At 46.5% G+C, this 18532-nt stretch overlaps 1 protein-coding gene across 4 annotated transcripts in view; it reads right to left on the reverse strand.

Moving 5' to 3' along the window:
- The window catches only part of CPLANE1 (ciliogenesis and planar polarity effector complex subunit 1), a 2766109-nt gene that overhangs the window by 2208335 nt on the left and 539242 nt on the right, over positions 1–18532 (reverse strand). The gene's annotated exons all lie outside the window — the stretch shown is intronic.

Below are 18532 nucleotides of genomic sequence, written 5' to 3' on the forward strand. Positions count from 1 at the left end.
TCGATGGTGAAGCCTGCTTGCATAAGACCCAGAAAAGGGGGTGGTGATGAACAGAGTGTCTGAATTAAGCAGACCACTCTTACCCAGTCCAAAGATCAGGGCTTGATCCATCACCGTTATTTAGCTCACTGCCCCATCCCAGCTCAGAACCTGGCTATATGCAAATTAGTCTGTCCCTGGCCCAGTGCATCATGGGAACAGGGCAGACCAAACTACCAAGCCAATTCTTCACCAGAAAGGAGACAAGCTTCCGGGGACCGGTTTCTGCCATTTCAGGCGTCGTCGGCCCGGCTTGCTTGAATCCTGATGGAGCAGTGAGCAAGGGACTCATGTCTGAGTATACCCTTCCACGCTTATGGTGGACAAAATGATTCAGAAAAGGGGGTGGTGATGAACAGAGTGTCTGAATTAAGCAGACCACTCTTACCCAGTCCAAAGATCAGGGCTTGATCCATCACCGTTATTTAGCTCACTGCCCCATCCCAGCTCAGAACCTGGCTATATGCAAATTAGTCTGTCCCTGGCCCAGTGCATCATGAAACTCGTGATATGGCATGACACTTCTCCCAGTGTGTGAAGTTCCCTAGCCCAATCCAGTGGTGTGGCTACTAAGGGGCTCTAGCCTGGGAGAGAACCTGTTTTATTTCGTTCGAGATGGGAAGGTTCATGAATTATCGCTGCTCAGGAGCCATGCAGTCAGTTGCAATGAAGCTGGATCAGGATGCCAAATCTGCCCCTGGGAGATCGTGAGAAGGTCCAGAATGCCCCGCAAGGGAAGAGGAGGGATGAGCGACAACAGATGGAGTTCCGTGAACCAGAACTGTCTCGGCCAAGCAAGAGCTATCAAGATCATCTTGCATGGTTCCACTTTGATCTTCCTGATAAGCCTCGAGATCATTGGAATGGGGGGAAAGGCGTAAACAAATGCCCCTGACCAGGCTATCGATAGGGCATTCCCCAATGATCCTCGATGGTGAAGCCTGCTTGCATAAGACCGGCATTTCTTGTTGGTCGGAGTGGCAAATCGATCTATCGAAGGCTTGCCCCACCATTGGGAAATCTCGTCTAGAACCATTTGGTTGAGTTCCCACTAGTGACTGACTGAGGATAGCCTGCTTAGTCTGTCGGCATTTTCGTTTAGGATCCCTGGCAGATGTTCTGCTTGCAGTAAAATCTCGTGAAGGATAGCCCATTCCCAGATTTCTTGAGTTTCCGGAGACAACGGGAGAGACCTGGTTCCTCCTTCTTTGTTTATGTAATGCATGGCCGTGGTTCAGTCGAGGGAGAAATGCTTGAAGAGCCAGCTTGATAGCCCTGGGGTGACCAATGTCCGCTAACATGAAGATCCTGCAGGACTGCACCCCAGCCGTCCAATGATGCATCCGTCGTCACAACCTGAGGAGACGGATCACTTACGAAGGATAGACCTTGGGATAAGTTGTCCTGCTTCGTCCACCACCAGGCAGCTTTCTTCATGGCTGAGGTGATCGTCACTTTGTCGTCGAAAACCGTGAATCTGCTTCCACTGATTGTCTAGCTGTTCCTGAAGAGGACGCACCCTCAATCTGCAGTGAGGAATTAGAGGGATGCATGAGCAGATCACTAGCAGAAGGGATTTGTAACGGCGTACAGAAAGATTCCTTCTTTTTCTTAAGACCATTGCCATGGTTCGCAGTTTTTCCTGTCTTTCTAAGGATGGGAAAGCTTTGTTGAGATTTGAGTCCAAGATGGCCCCCAGGAAGCGTGCAGTCCTGGACGGAACCAGAGATGACTTCTCCTTGTTGAGAGTAAGACCTAGATTCTGAAAAAGGTTTGTACACGCATTGACTGCTTTCCTCGCAACCTCCCTGGACGGAGCCTTCAGCAATCAGTCGTCCAGGTAAGGGAAGACCTGAAAGTGATTCTTCCGCAGAAACGCTGCCACCGGAGCCAGCACCTTGGTGAAGATTCTTGGGGCTGAGCGAAGCCCAAAGGGTAAAACCCTGAATTGAAAGTGGCTCTTGGCTACTGTAAACCGTAGAAACCTTCTGTGTGCAAGGTGAATAGGTATGTGAAAATACGCATCTTCGAGATCGAGCGTGGCCATGAAATCCCCTGGATTGATGAGACGTAGTATGTCTTGAAGCGAGACCATCCGGAAGGATAGGGAAATGAGATAGGTGTTGAGCTCCTTGAGATCTAAAATGGGGCGCCATTTCTCTAGCGTCGTCCTTACCAGGAAGAACCTGGAACAGAATTCTTCCCCTCTTTGAGAGGAGGGGACCGGCTCTTCAGCACCTTTCAGGAGCATCTGGTGAACATCGAGCCGCAGGAGACGCAGCTGTTTTGATGGGATGGCGGCCGGGGGCTTGGATGGTGGGATTTGTGTGAATTCCAAAGTATGGCCCTTTCGAATGATGTTTAGCACCCAACGGTCTGATGTTATCTTGGACCAGTTCTGAAGGTATTGAGATACTCTGCCTCCTACCGATGATCTTGTGGAGGTGGGCACAGTAGGAAGAGCCGAGATGCCGCTATTGCCTCTTGGACGTATCACATCCTTGGCGATTCTGATTCCCTCTATTATTCGAACAAGAGAAATTCGAGGTCTGGCCTTGTCTTTGCTGATAAGGCTGCTGGTATTGCGGTGACCCTGATCCGTATGAAGAGTATTGTTGCTGCTGGCATGAGACTCTGTACATGGTACTCTTACCCCGTGCACCTCTGAACTGAGCTTTTCAGTACTGAAGTGTATCCTTAGCCGTCTCGGGATCCTTCTTGATATCTTGGAGAGTGTCATCGATATGCTACCCAAACAACGCCTCGCCATCAAAAGGTAGATCCAGGATCTTATTCTGGATTTCAGGTCTAAACCAAGTCTCCCTGAGCCATCCCTGGCGACGAAACACTGCTGCACCAGCTAGCGATCGAAAGGCTGTTGTGGCGATGTCCATGGCACAATCGATTATCTCCATTGAGGTTGCTTCCCCTTCTTGTAAAATTTTCTTCGCATCACCTTTTGTTTCTTGAGGCTGTTGATCCAAATGAGGCGAAATGTCACACCAAAGCTGGCGATCATACCTGCCTAATACCGCCAAGGCATTTGCTGCCCGCACCAATAACTAGCCATTGAAGAAAATCTCTTCCCAGCGTTGTCTAACCTCCTGCCTTCCTTATCTGGAGGAGTAGTCAAAGGAGCTGAAGGATTGCGTGATTTCCTCTGTGCAGCCTGTGAAATCACTGAGTCCGGTTTTGGGTGTCCCGTCAAAGACGCCGGACCATCCTCGGGCGCCTTATATTTCTTTTCCAGACGTGGTAGGACAGGTACCACCGTAGCTGGGATCTTCATTGCTTTAAGGCATTCCTCCCAAACATGCTGAACAATAGGGATAGATCTAGTAACCGTCTTATATGGCTCTTTAAAGTCATATAGAAAACACTCGGTGGCAACAGGAGGCATTGGTAGCTTGAATCTGCCAGACGCCTTTTCCATCAACTTATGGAACCCCCCCAATATCCACCGGAGGGGAGTCAACTGGATCAGGACATGGTGAAGCCGGGTCCGGGATGACATACTCGTCCCATTCTAATCATTCTTGAATCCCTGAATGGTGGCCGGAAGATATGGGATCTCCCCACTTCCCCGCGATAAAGGTGAAGAATTTAGGAGTAATCATTGATGACCAACTCTCCTATAAACCCCAAGTAAATGCGCTATCATCATCCATCCATTGGACCTTGAAAATTATTAGGAAAATCCTTCCCTTTTTACCAGTAGGGAGCAGAAAGACGGTGGTGTCAGCCCTAGTGCTCTCCCGCCTCGATTATTGTAACAGTGTACTACTTGAGGCTCACCAGGGGCTGCTTAATAAGCTGCAGATACAGAAAACGCGGCGGCCCGTCTTATTCTTGGCCTGCCGAAATTCGCTTCTGTTTCCAGGGAGTTGGATAAGCTGCATTGGCTCCCGGTGCAGAAGCGGATCAGGTTCAAGGCCCTATGCATTGTTTACAAAGCGCTCCATGGAGTAGGTCCAAAATTCCTCCAACAGCTCTTCCAATGGTATACGCCGGAAAGACAATTAAGATCGGCTAACTTGGGGCTGATCAAGACTGCCCGCTTTAGGAAGGTGCGTTGGGGGGGCCGAAGCTTTGTGAGAGGGGCACCGCTGGCTTGGAATGCTCTTCCTTTAGCTCTAAAGCAAAGCGCCAACCTTTTGGCTTTTCGAAAAACACTGAAAACTTGGCTATTCTCGAGTTAGATCAGAGATCATAAACCCAGGGAGCTACCACTTTAGCGCCAGGACACCGGTTGGTATTAGTGCGCTCTACAAATGGTATAAATAAATAAATAAATATATTTGTCAGTGTTGTCGTCGTCGAAGAACACGTCGACGACACCATCGTCGTCACCACCGTCAATGAAACCCTCGTCGTCGCTGCCGTCGACGAAACCTTCATCATCGCTGTTGTCGCCGACGTTCCCGTCGACATCCTCGTCGACGTTGCTGTCACCATCGTCGACACCCAACGTACCGTCGACGAGCCCGTCGACGGTACCACTTTAACTTTGGGCTTCAACGCCTTCGTCGACGGAGCCTTCAGCAGTGTCGTCAACGACGACTTGGAACTCCTGTCTGACTTCTCAGAAGACTGAGAAGATGTTTTTTTGAAGGCTGGAGCAGTCTTCATCCCAGAAGACGGTGTAGATGGTCCCTCCCTCTCCTTTACACCGTGGTGAGGAGATTCGACCGGACCCTGGCTCTCAGACTCTCTGGGGGTCTTTTTTGAGGCCTTAGATTGACGCTCCACAGAAGGTGAAGGGGAAGCCCTACCCCTTTTGACTGACCTTCTTGAAGATGAGACTGAAGAAGACTCTTCACTGTCACTGGAGACTGTGTCTTTTCTGGACTTCAGTTTCTGGAGCCAGGTGAGAAGCCTACCCTCACGGTCCCGGAGGATCTTGGTAGAAAAGGTGCGGCAGATCTTGCAGTCCGGAGCCTTATGATCAGAATACAGGTAATATATACAATCTTTATGCCTGTCCTCAACAAACAATCTTTTCTTGCCACAGGTGGAACATGGCTTGAAAAGGGCCTTCTTCTTCTCCTTTTCAGATATCCTGGAATGACAGCCAACAATCCTGAAGAGAAATCCTGTAGAAAACAATTGAAAGAGTAGAGATTGAGCAGAGCTCAAAGGAGACTCCCTAAGCACAATGTGCGGTAGAAAATCTAAGGCTCTGAGGTTCCTTCAGGAGGGTTCTAAGGGGTGAGACTCTTCTGATTGGCTGATGATTAGTTTGGTCTCTTTTACAAAAAGAGGCGGATATGCTACAAAAGGGAATGAGGCCTAGGCCTTTTTGTTTCTCTTTTGTACCTACTGCTATGTTATTTTTTGTTACCGAGACTCCCATTCTGACGACGGGGAATGATACGAAAGCATGGGAATCTATGAAAGTTCCAATACTAGGGCAAACATAATAATACAGTCTATTTTTATAAAATGGTGTCGGATTTCTTTGGTGTCTTGTCAATTTCTTCAATAGTTTTGGTGCTTTTTAAATGCTTTGATTTTGTTACTTTGTGTAAACCATTGCTGCACAGAGCTATAGCTATACAGGGTTGAGATGAACGTTTGACAAACGAAACCTAAGGGTCCTAAAGGTTTATAAGTGCTTAGTACGGTGAGGTCGTACAACCACACTATGTAATACACCCGCATTTCCTCACATGTCCCTTTAACCTTTGTTTTTACAGTGAAATTCTAGTTTTTTTTAATGTAAAGTAAGATAAGATTACAATTTCGAACTATGGAGTCACGATAACCTTTTTATCAGTGAATTTCTTTTTTTAATGTAAAATAAGAAGTACAGCTCTCTGTGCTGCATGATTTTGGGTGCCCATCACCCCCACCGCACATGGCCAGGGTCCGGCGTCCAACCCCCACCACTGCCACACATGGCTGACTATGTCATATCACAATATAAAGGCTGTCATTGTAAGTAAGGCAAGCCTCATTTCAATCACATAATACACCATAAATTGAAGTTTTAAATGGAACACCATCCACTGCAGAAATGGAATATCTTATAGCCCAAACCTCCTAATCAGCATTTCTTGCATTCATTCATGGACCATCTGGTCTACCACAGGTATTCTCCCAATGAGGACTGTCCCTTCCAATGGCATGTGCCCCATAAAGGCAGCTTCTTTGGAGACCTCATTTAAGGACTGCGCTTTACAAGCGATTTCAAAGCTCACAAACCATTTCAAAATATCATGACATTGCACATACACATTCACAAGATCTTTTGGGTCCTTGGTCACAAACTGGCCAGAACTGGATGTAAAGTCACTTATCACAGTTGGAGTTGTCATTGCTGCCATCCTAGGTTTCTCTTTCTCAAGGGCTATCTTTTCCCTTTCCTTTCCCTTTTGTTTCTCTTTCCGCTCTCTGTTTATAGAATCCTAGAAATTAAAGGTGGTGTGCAAAACTGAGGTATTTTAGAAATGAAAGGTGTTGAGTGTCTTGGTGATAAACAAATGAAAATGCATTAGGGGACACACTCGGCGTGTGTCTGGGATAGATCTGTGCTAAGGGAATCCTACAGCCTGAATCCACAGGCCTCTCTTCTTGAGTTCCTAGCATGGTTTCCTTCACAGAACCAACTACAGCCCTTTCACCCAGTAGCTCAAATTGGTCCCTAATTAAATCAGCAAGGATATCTTTTGACCTACTCCTGGGAATCATCCACCCTTTTCCCACATATATCCTTCATTTGTTCTATGGACATGGTGCTGAGGTCAATTACCAACCCTGTGTTTTCCATTGTCTATGAATGGCGCATTTGTGCATACAATAAATTAGACTGATTGATGTACTACTGGCGCAAATTGGAAATGGCCAACGACATACCTGTATCCAGGCTCCTAAACATTAGGTATCCCACTACTTGCCACCAAATGTCAGAACCCCTTTCAGAGGGCCACGTGGCACTCAATGGTTACTGGAACAAGCCATGAGGATTGTGGACTTGTACTCGAAGTCCCGAACCCGACCATAAGGAAATACCTCTTTTTGTAAGGTGAACCCCAAAGTTGTGGACTGATGCTGCTGTTTTTTCGACTCTGAAAATGGACTGATGAATGCTAACCAGGTCCTGTGCCCTGACCTGAACGTGTGTATGTTTGATTTGCTTATTCCTTAGTCCCTGGTATGTGGTACACAAAGGGCCTGCAAGTCAGAGGTTACCCCCAGGGACTTCACGGATTGTGCTCCCTGGGTGTGACAAAAGTAAATCATGGCACCCAGTCTGCCACTGTAGACTGGAAGAACAGTTACCAAACTGCTAAATCGACTTTACCATTTAAAGCAATAGAAAGACCAAGTGTTCCCTTTTTAATGTATGTGAGTCCCCCCTAAGTGACCCTATCGAGCCCTAAGGCAGGCTGCTGTGTATTAAAGAAAGGAACATGTATTTTTACATGTTTCAATAGTAAAAACCAGCAATTGTTGTTTTTACTGTGGAAGAGGCTAGTACCCCCATTGGCGAGTGCAGAGTTACAGGCTGCCATCTCAGCCCTGCTAACTTCTGACTGTGGCTACTAACGTTGATACTGTAAATTATCAAAAAGTTTGTTACATTAACTTCGACTTGATGCCCAAGTCGAAATTAATGTAACCTGTTGCAGTGTGCAACTTTTCAAAAGATGCCACTTTGTTGTTCAAAGTCTCCTGTGACAGTTTACGGTTGCAGAAGGGGTCTGTCTGTCCCTACGACGTGAAAATGACTCCCAGAAAAGGACACAATAACAACCTACTTGGGGGAGAGCTGTTACCTCTCACTGGCAGGATGCCACTTGGGAATAGGTCCAAAAGGTGAGCTTCAAAAGAGAAGCCACCTTTGAAGGGAAATGAGAAACACTTGGGAGAGGGGTTGCTCTATTGTTGAAGCAGACAGGCCAGCACTGGGGACAGAGAGGAGAAATCAGTAGTCAAACAGTTTTTTCAGGTGGTAGCCACACCTCTGGATTGGCCTAGGGACCCCTACACACCAAGAGAGTGGTTCTGCCATATTGAGAGTGGGTAGAATGGAGAATTTATGGCTGGCAGATGCTCCTCTCCACAGGAAGTGGTCTTCCGGAGGGAGGAAACCTAGATGCCCATTGGCTACTGACCGCCCCCTAACCGGAGGGCATTTTCTGGCCATAAAAGGGGCAGTCCTGGCACTCAGATCTCAATGGAATGGACTCCCCTGCTGCACCAAGGACTGGCGAAGAGAGGCTGCATTGAAGTGGACTGCTTTTGCTGAACCTGGTGGCTAGCAAAGGAGACAGCACTATGCCTGCTGTGTCCTGCTCATGGAGAAGGCAACTCAAGAGCACACCTGAAGCAAGACTAACAGCCAGATGGCCAACCTCCTGTTCTCAAAACACAGAACCACAGCAGCTGAAGAAGCCTACTGAGGTGAGTTGGTAGATCTTTGAATCGTTGTCCACCCCGCTGTACGAGGACTCGACACTCAAAAGTTACTGCTGTGTTTGCTGGGCCCAGGAGAGTCATCTGAGTGCAGCTTGGTAGTCCAGAAGGCAAGTTATTGCCCAAGGAAGGATTCCACTATGACTGTGATACCAGGCGACTAGAACCCTAGTGGCGACTGAAAATCTTCCTGGTCGAGAAGACTTCAAAGGATGTCAACCCCATGGCCAGTACTTACTCACTCAGCCTGTGGACCGAGGAGAAGCCACAGAAGACCCCTGTTGACTGCATCGCATCCACAGAATCTTGGAGCATCTATCTTCAACATCCAGTATCCCTTGCATCTTGACCACTTCCATAGGGGTCCATGGCAAGGGGATACAATACCTAGAACTGACTGAAGAATGCTTTTTTTCAGGAGGTAAATGTTTCTGAGGGTCTAGCTGGTCCCCTGACTGGTTCCCTGCCAGAGTTTATCGCCTAGCGTTGCTCAAAGTAACTGCATGAATGCTTACCAAAGTTTTCCTTGAAAAAGTTTCTAAGTGTCAAATTAGTTTAATTTACCAATGCTTCTTCGCATTTAAGTAAAAAGTGCATATTTCATGTACCTTGTAAGTTTTGTATCTCCGGAACCCTCCAGTGGCTCTTTTTCTTTTTGGTGTCTAAAATTTCATAAAAATACAACCTATTTGTATACATTGGTGTCGGATTTCTTGCGTGTCTTGTGTATGTCTTCTTCAATTGTTTTAGTGCTGTTTAAAATGCTTGTTCATTTGTGTAAGCCTGACAGCTCAGAGCCACAGCTAGCCAGGGGGGCGGACTTTGACACCTCATTTACAGACTGCGCCTTACAAGCGATTTCAAAGCCCACAAACCATTCCAAAATATCATGACCTTCCACATAAACAAGCACAAGAGCTTTTGGAACCTTGGCCTGGGTTGAGCTAAAAGGCTCACAAACAAAATCTACTAGTCCTAAAGTGGTTGGTAAGTGTGTTACACATGGAGATGCACAACTGAAACATATAATACACCCCATTTCGTCACACGGACTTACTATGGGTCCTGAGTAATCCTGGGCCAAATAGCCGCTCAGCATTTGACTCCCAGCGTTATGGGGCCCCAGCAATCCAAGTCTCCCTCAGGGGGCGTGAGTGAGAGGGCACGGGGTTGGAATGTGTGGATACATGGTAGTGAGCACAGGCTCACAAATCCAAATGTGCGCAGCAGCAATAAATCATTGTCCAGCCAACTACCTAATTTACGTTTAGATTTAGACACTGCAAGGCATCCCGACTGGTGGGATCCTAGGGGCGTGCTTGAGTGTCCAATTCTACACGTGTGGGTGCCTTTGAAGCCTCAGATACTTAGGACAGGTGAGCTGTGTGAATTCTGCAGGCAGCAGAGAGAGAAAAGGCTTCCACAGGTCATGGAAGGCGGCACCTGGGCGTGTGAAAGAAAGTGAATTTTTGTCCCTCCCAATGATTCCCCAAAGCCTGTGAAGCCACCCCAGAAAAGTTGGGACCTTCGGAGTACCCCAGCAGGAGAGGATATTTTGTAGGGCAGCACCCAAGGCTAGGGCCATCGGCCGACCCATCCGGGCCCTGAGTAGAAAAGTGAGATGGTTAGGAAGGCCCAGGAGTGCATACGCTGGGAATCGAGGGATCTCACTGTCAAAATAGGGAGTCGATATCGTCTAGGATTTGTGTTCAGTATCCCAACAGCAAGGGACAGTCCCACAAGAGGTGAGTGAGAGTGCCCAGGGAGCCGCATGCCCTCAACAAGGAGAACTGCGAGCAGGATTCCCTTTGTGGAGCCGAGGAGGGGTCAAATACCAGTAGGTGACGATTTTCGTGGCTGTTTCGATGGATGTCACATTACGGGCAGTGCGCCTAGCCCTGTAATAGATAACAGGCCACTCTTTCCATGCCAGTGTGCGTCCCAGCTCCCCCTCCCAGTGCAGCTGACTAGGCCACTTCCCTTCACCAGGGACCTCCCGAACAAATTTATACAAGTCAGTTGTCAAATGGGCATTAGTGTGTCTTGTAAGGAGCCACTTCTCTAAGGAGGTGAGATGCCTACCAGCTCCTTCAGGCACCTCGGGTTGCAACACCCAATGTTGTATCTGTAAGAAGCAGAATCTCTCTGTTTCAGGAATGGCCGATCCCACCGAAAGTCAGGGGTCCTGTAGTGTCGAAACAATTTCCTATAGAGCGTTGGCCTTCCATGGTCCATTGTGAGAATCCCACAGAGTCTAGCCCTGGGGTGAAGTCTGAGTTGTGCACTATGGGCGTAAGTGGTGGTGGAAAGGTTGTGTGCCCCCGGGAGGTAGCCACCCTATCCCATGCTAGCAGGACTGGGTGAGTCACCTTAGAGAGGTACAGATTCCGGGACCTGGCCGAGTGGGAGAGGAACGGTATACCCCCACAAGGGCTGCCTGGCCAGGGACCTGTCCATAAACAACCAGTGCTCTGAGCAGCACCACCCACAAGCAGGACCGCAAGTTGGGAACACCCAAGCACCTGTCGACAGGGTCTCTATAGCTCAGTTCCTTGCGCATCCAGGGTCGCTGGTCATGCTAGAAAAAGCGCTCTATGTCTCGTTGGAGGGAGAGGACAACTACCGATGCGGGAGCCAGCAGAAGCGCTTTAAACAGGTATACCAACTTGGGAAGTATGGTCATTTTTATGGACGCAATGTGATCCAGCCATGAGAGTGAGAAAGGCTGCCACTTCTGAAGGCAATCCTGTATATGTCGTAGTATCTTCGTATAATTTATGCTAGTAGTCGTCTGAATATCAGAAGAAAACTGCAAGCCCAGGTATGGAATAGTACGTGATGCCCATTGAATCCTATAGGAACGCTGCAGCAATGCCAGGGTGTCAAGGGACTGAGATTTGTGCATGTTAATCTTGAAGCCAGACACCGAGGTGAACCGGTCAAGCTCCGCCAGCAGGGCAGAGAGGGATTCCACAGGCTTCTCCAACGTGGCCACTAAATCATCGGCAAAGAGGCTGATTTTATACCTCATCCCCCCAAATTGCACCCCAACAATGGAGGGGTCGTCCCTGACCCGTTGGGCCATGGGCTCCATATATAAAGCGAACAGAAGGGGTGACAAAGGTCACCCCTGTTGTGTTCCCCATCGGATGGGAAAGGCCTTCGAGAGGAGCCCATTCACCCTCACCAAGGCAACTGGTCTAAAATAGGTACTAAGCACCCAGGTGATGTAACACTGTGGCAGACCAAAGTGGGCTAAGGTTTCAGCGAGGTATGGCCAATGGACACTGTCGAACGCCTTCTCAGCATCGATCGAGAAAACCAGGCCGTCGGATCTGTCTATTAAGTGTAAGAGATGTTTCGTATTGTCGGAGCATTGGCGCCCAGAGACAAAGGGGTATGATTCAAGGGCCAACCTCCGTATGCTAAGCTCTCACTGCCTTGCTGTACAGGGAGGCCCGGGAACTTGCGGCTCTGCTCCCCTCCCCTGCCGAGCAGCACGATGGCACCAGGTCCCACGATGGCTCCCTTCACCCAGGACCGTACCTCAATGCAGCCTGTCTGATGTCCAGCTGTCACATCCCGCCGAGAGGGCCAAAGGAAGCCACACCACCTATCCGTCTCCTGGCAGTGCAGGCAGGTACGCCATCAGCCCGGCCTGGGCTTGTCTTCTCTGCGGCCAGCCGGCCTATCGTCCTCGGCACAAGACCCAGTACCGACACCACTGGGTCCCGCCAGGTCCTTCTGCAGCGCAGGCAGGGGGGGCCAGGCCCGCCTGGGCGGGACGGGATTCATACGCCTCCGCAGCCGGGCTCCCCCTCTCAATCCGCTCCAGCCGCAGCCGTCCCTGCTCCCGAGCGGGGCAGGCACCCACACACAGCGGGAAACAAACTCCGTTGGGCCCGGGAGGAGCCCGCTCTTTCAACGAGGCGAATCGATCACTTGCCCGCGGGCTCTCCTCAGGTGGTGCTCCCGGGTGGCAGCACTCCAGGCCTAGACCATCCGCCAGGGCCGCACTTTCCTGCACTCCGCCCGGCAGGCCTCGTGTGCTACGGCACAGCACCAGCAACACCTATACCTGGCGCCCGCGCTTCGGAGCAGCTCCACTCATGGGTCTGGACCACTTCTCCCGCAATCACCAGTAAGATGGGCAGGTAATCCCACTGTCTGGGGTCAGCAGTATGCAGCTAGTAGGCCAGGACTGAGGAAAGGGACCGGAGCGGCGAGCAGGCACGTCCTACTCGTCCGCCATCTTGGCCACGTCCCCCCCAAATACTTACTTTAATGAAAAAATATTAATATTTTATTTTCTACTACAACCAACACAAAGGAAAAATACGACATTAACAGACTACTACACAATTCTTCTTGAGATCGGAGCTCTAGTGTTTCTATGGATTCGGAGTGGGAATGCTGAGACTCGAAATACTAGTGGGACCTACCCTGAATGTCGCCTATATTGAATGAGGAATAACCACTATCACTAGTGAGAGTAAGGTAGGATCCGCCCATTGAACACTAGAGCCTGGACTTCAGGGGTCTGTGTGTACTGTTTGTGTATGTCGCATCTATATTTGTGTTCATATATAAATAGTATTTTTGTCATAAATGAAAGTATTTGACTGGACAATCATTTACTGCTGCTATTGACTGTACTTTGAGTTGTGAGCCTGTGTACACCCCTCTGTATTTCACCCCCTCCCCACGGAAAGCCTTAGACTGCTCAACTCGCCCTACCACAGAGTCTGAGATACTTGGCTCAGTTGCTCAGGGCCCATAGTAGGTCGGATCTTAGGACATCAATAGTAAAACGTCTCAAACCCCACGGTTGGGCCCAGTAGCTCCTGCTTTCCCAGTGGCCTTCTGAACAGGGTTCTGATAGGTCTCATCATCAATGCCTAGTTGCTTTATGTAAAATGGCCTTTTTAATTGTCTTGGTATGGGGTGTTTCCTCTCGGGCTAGCAGACTGGTAGGCAGATGGGATATCACCCACCAACAAGGGACTGAAGTAAATCCTCCATTTCTCAAGTGGCCAATCAGTGGCCTGCGAGATAAATTCAAACTTTCAACAACAAAAAATAGTCATGGTCTTTGCCCAGAGAGACCTTCATTAGCACCACCAATGGTGTACAAGCATTACTTGTCAGTTGCGAGAGGACCTTAACTAACGTGCCCATCATAGCTGTCTAAACAAGACCAACCACAGTTATCTGTTCGGTCATATAGTACTTTACATCGCCGTAACCAACATCCTAGAAGTCTAATAAAGAGCATCCCTTATGGTAAGACACTGAGTTTAAAAAGAATCTGCAACAATGCAGATGCCTTACAGACAAAGGAAGAGACTTCAGGCAAGAGGTTAAGGATGCAGAATACTGAATATAACCGCCAAAAAAGCAGAACCCCTATCGAGAGAAAAACTTCTTTATCCCAATGATAAAATTAAAAAACAACAGAATGTCACAAGAAAGATCATGACTTATGACGCTACATTATATAAGGTTAAACAAATAATAGGCAAGCATTAGTATATTGTAAGGATAGACCTTACTATAGGTCGAGACTTACCCGAGAAACCCTCTATCACTTAGAGAAAAGGTAAAACTCTGGGGAACATTCTGATCAGAAGGTATTATATGAAGTTCCCGAAAAAGGATACATGGCTGAATAGAACTAAAGGCTTTATCAAATGTGGCCGTTGCAAGGCATGTATATTTATTTCAAACACTTTGGAATTTTCATCCTCACATGGGAAGTGAAGGAAAATTAACACCTTTTTTAAATTGTGGCACTGATCATTGTGTATATGTGCTACAATGCCTCTGCTACCTTATGTAGGTCGGGAGCATGATCTGCCTGGTGAGCAAACGGGTCCTGGAACATCAGAGAGCCATCAGGAAGGCAGATTTCACTTACCCTGTGGCACGTCACTTTTCAGAACAACAGGACGGTGACATGTCCAAACGAAGGTATTTTTTAATTGACAGAATTCCTGCGAATTTGAGAGGAGTTTACAGGATAGGGGAACTTAAACGTTTTAAATCTGGGTACATCCTAGATCTTCATACCAAGACACAGACTGGGCTCAATAAAGATGAGGAAATGGAAGTACATGTAGGGTAAGTTACACACTAACCTGATATCTGATACATGGTAAACATCATCTCTTTAGGCATCCTCTTCCCATGCATCCCTAAATCTTTGGTATGAGGGCAACCCTAGTCCACTACTGATTTCAGAGAGTTATGTTCTTACATCGTTATACCATTGAGAAGTCCTATATTTTGGGATATTAGCGCTTTCAGGGGTATGTGTAATATGGGCATTGGCCCATTATTATCCCAAAGTTGCTAGCATTTGCCAGCAGTGAGCGTTTATAATGCTTTCCCTTTTCCCCCCTTTTGAGTCACCCACACCACTCATGGGACCAGTGCTTCTTCCTTCCTTTATTTGATTTATTATACATGTTCTATAGTTCTAGCAATGATTACAATATTTTTTTAATTTATATTATCATCCAAAATCATGAAAATGAATGTCTTTTGGAACCGGATAGAGAAAGCCAGTAGGTCCCTTTTGTTTGTAATTCACTTTAATGGTGATGAAACAGTAATTCATTCTCCTCTTTTGCATATTTGTACTCTATTGGTGTTATTTGGAGGTTTTTATGTAATAATATTATATGCTGCAAGAGGTACATGGATTTTCTCTAGGTCTATTTTGTTGTGTATGATTTAAATGTCAAAAAACAAAGATGGAATACCTCAATAGCCATGGGCACCCTGGCGACCTTGGGGCGGGGGTGGCTCCGTGGGCTTATCTGTACTGCAAAAGGATATGTAAGGTTTATGGATGTCAATGGTTTTGTATACCGACTAATATCACCGAAGGCTGTTTGACTGTAACCATAGTTACCTATGTTATGTTTGTTTTAGAAAATGACAATAAAAATATATTTAAAAAACAAAAAACAAAAAAAACAAAGATGGAGTGGTTTGCACTTGGAGAAAGGTTCTGACCGAAATGCGACAGTGTGGAATAAATGTTTTCTTTTTCGCATCCTGGAGTGCCTTTGATTCGGCATTTGTATCGGAATTTAGAGTGTGTATATATATATATATATTGTAAGAATCCTTCAAACCTCCACATGCAGCAGTAACAGCAGCGGCGAGAGAAGAGACAGACCCCACGTAGTCCAGGCAAGATGTTGTTTATTTTAAGTGCCTTCCAAAATGTAACGTTTCGAGTACTGACGTACTCTTGTTCACACATATATATATATGCAAAATGCAAAATAGCACAGAACTCTGTGTAGTTCGCAACTTTAGGTGGAGTGCAGCTCCTGTATAGAGCAACGTACAACACCAGTGACACTGAACTTGCTCACCCCGAATATTTGCTTTTCTATGCATGTTTTTAAGGATAGGATTATCCAGTGACACCAACAACAATTAGCAGTGAGTCTGAATAAAAGCCAATCCATTCATGTACCCAAATACAAAAACAAAAGTAGGAAGAAAGGGAAATGTCAACAATTGGAACGAGTTCCCATCAGTCCACCATCGAGACCGCCCTTCAAAAAAAAAAATTGATTTAGGAGTGTGAGGGTGCATATTAAAGTTGTTCTTTCCCCGATCACTACCTAATTTTAGAGCCTTTTTCTCTTTTCTTTCTTTCACTTACACATTTCTTAAGCACTGCTATTCAGTTCCCCACTAGACACACCATATTCACTTCTGTGGTATATTATTTGGGATATACATTGACTTGGTTATATCATCCGCCGGGTCAGCATTGGTTTCCCAGACAACCTTGATTTGTACAAGAGATCCCAGATGATGAAGGGCGGTCTCGATGGTGGACTGATGGGAACTCGTTCCAATTGTTGACTTTTCCCTTTCTTCCTACTTTTGTTTTTGTATTTGGGTACATGAATGGATTGGCTTTTATTCAGACTCACTGCTAATTGTTGTTGGTGTCATTTCTAGTCAGGGGGTTTAGCAGTCGGGGTCTTGAAACATTCCCCTGGGACCTTCTTTTGTGTTTAGTTTAGGATTATCCAGTGCCATCCACACCGAGATAGAAAGGTACAAAGTCTTATGCCATTCCTACAGCAAAGTACAATAACAAAAGTATTTTACCAACTCAGGCACAGTATTACAGCTCAAGATTGGTAAAATACCATCCAGGCCAACCTGGAATGAATAAAAACAACCCCCAACACGTGTTTTGTTCTCATTATAGCAGAGAGGTTTAACTTTTATCCATGAAATTTCCACAGGGATTTTTCGAACAGTGCTACAGCCCAAACTGCGCAACAGAATTCAACTAAATTTGACAGAAAGGTAGCTCTTTGTGGGGCAGTAACTATAACACCCTACCCATGACCTGCTAATAACCTCACATATTACATCACTCATGACAGGTTCTATAACATCATTGATAACATAATTGCAACATCTGAACTGGCATCATTCACAACATCACTATGCATGGCTGGGGCGCAAGTTATAGTTGCTTTAGGGCACGAGTTATAGCTACTTAAGATAATTATACCTGGTGAATGTCAGTGGTTTTGTTAGTTTAAAATATTATGTTGTAATTCTTTTTTGATAAACACCTTTATTGGTTTTTTCAAATGCCACAAAGTGTCCAACCACATTAAGGCACAGGGCAATTTTCGGGTTACATGTACATAGACAATCAGCTGAGTCAGTCGAGTTCAATACAGTAGTGAGTCTTTGAGTCTCTTCAGGTCAACAATAGGAGTTATACGGATCACAAGTGTAGCCATTTACCCCATACCCACCTATGGTTTAACTTTTAACTGATATTTTGAGCGAACTATAGTGTCTCTTTAACCTTTTTTCTTTTCAGTGTTTGTACTATATAATAATATGTGAAGTGTATGGGTTATTGTCACCAGTTACCAAATCAGGCTCCGCAGTAATGCTTAGTGGTATGGTTAGCTTCACTGTGCACGATAATGCCTCTTTTGTTGTGCCTCCCAATCTCTCCTTTTCTGTTTTAACTCCTGGGTTCCACTTTGTCTTTGCGCCCATATCCCCTTTTCTAGAGCCCTTAATAGGCAACTGAGGGAAGATGGGGGCGAAAATAGAATGGAGGAAATTGATAAAATATCCCTTCACCAGCCAGAGACCCACCTAAGAAGTCAAGAACTTCCCCCGGGCTGTGGTGGGACTGGGATTTGAGGCGGGGGAGAGGGGAGTGGGCTTCTGACCTGCCCCCCTCGTTTAGTTTCAGCACTGCAGGTTCTGAGTCCTCCAACCTCTATTCATCGCTTTGGGCTTGTTCCTTTAAGTTGTGGCTAGTGTCTAAAGTGGTGAATTCTTCCTCTCAGCATGGCACTTCTCCTGCTTCCTCCTTTGCTCCTGGGACACACCTCCTGATTTGTGTCCTGTTTTTTAAAGACAGAAGACACCATGCACACATGATTCCAGTGCCCTTTAGGTTTTGTTTTCCTAACACATCGTCTTCCCTGTACTCTTTCTATATTGGTGTTTTTTGTCTCTTCTCTTTGTCTAATATTTCTGTCTGGTTGTTTTCTTTTCCATGTTGCTGCTGCGGTGACGAGGCCGAACGCGCCTGAGGAACCTTCATAGCCCCAACCTGACAGAATGTTTCACGTTAATAAGACAACATTTATGCAACTGTTTTAATAGAAATTAGAAGCATACCGATGCTCTTGAAAGAATACCATTATAAATTATGCAATTCACAATACTATTGCGGTAAAACTATCTACAGACACCATCATAACCTGGATGAAGACTGAGTAATTGTGAAATGGAATGCAATTCAACACAAATATTCGTGCTTAATTGAAAGTGGAATGAACTAGCTTTGGCTACACTTAGGGTATAGTACATTTCAGATTTGTACAGACCTCTCCAAAATGTCTACAGGATGTCCAAAATGAAGTTTAGTCGCATTTAAATTGTTCACCATTTTGTTGTAACTGCTACGTCACTTACTTAAAGATCATATAAAACAAATTCATTAAGACCTGTTATGTTAATGTTGGTCCTGATGACTCCAGGTTTTAGAGGATGG

Source organism: Lissotriton helveticus, chromosome 2_1, assembly GCF_964261635.1.
Source record: "Lissotriton helveticus chromosome 2_1, aLisHel1.1, whole genome shotgun sequence".
NCBI lineage: Eukaryota > Metazoa > Chordata > Amphibia > Caudata > Salamandridae > Lissotriton > Lissotriton helveticus.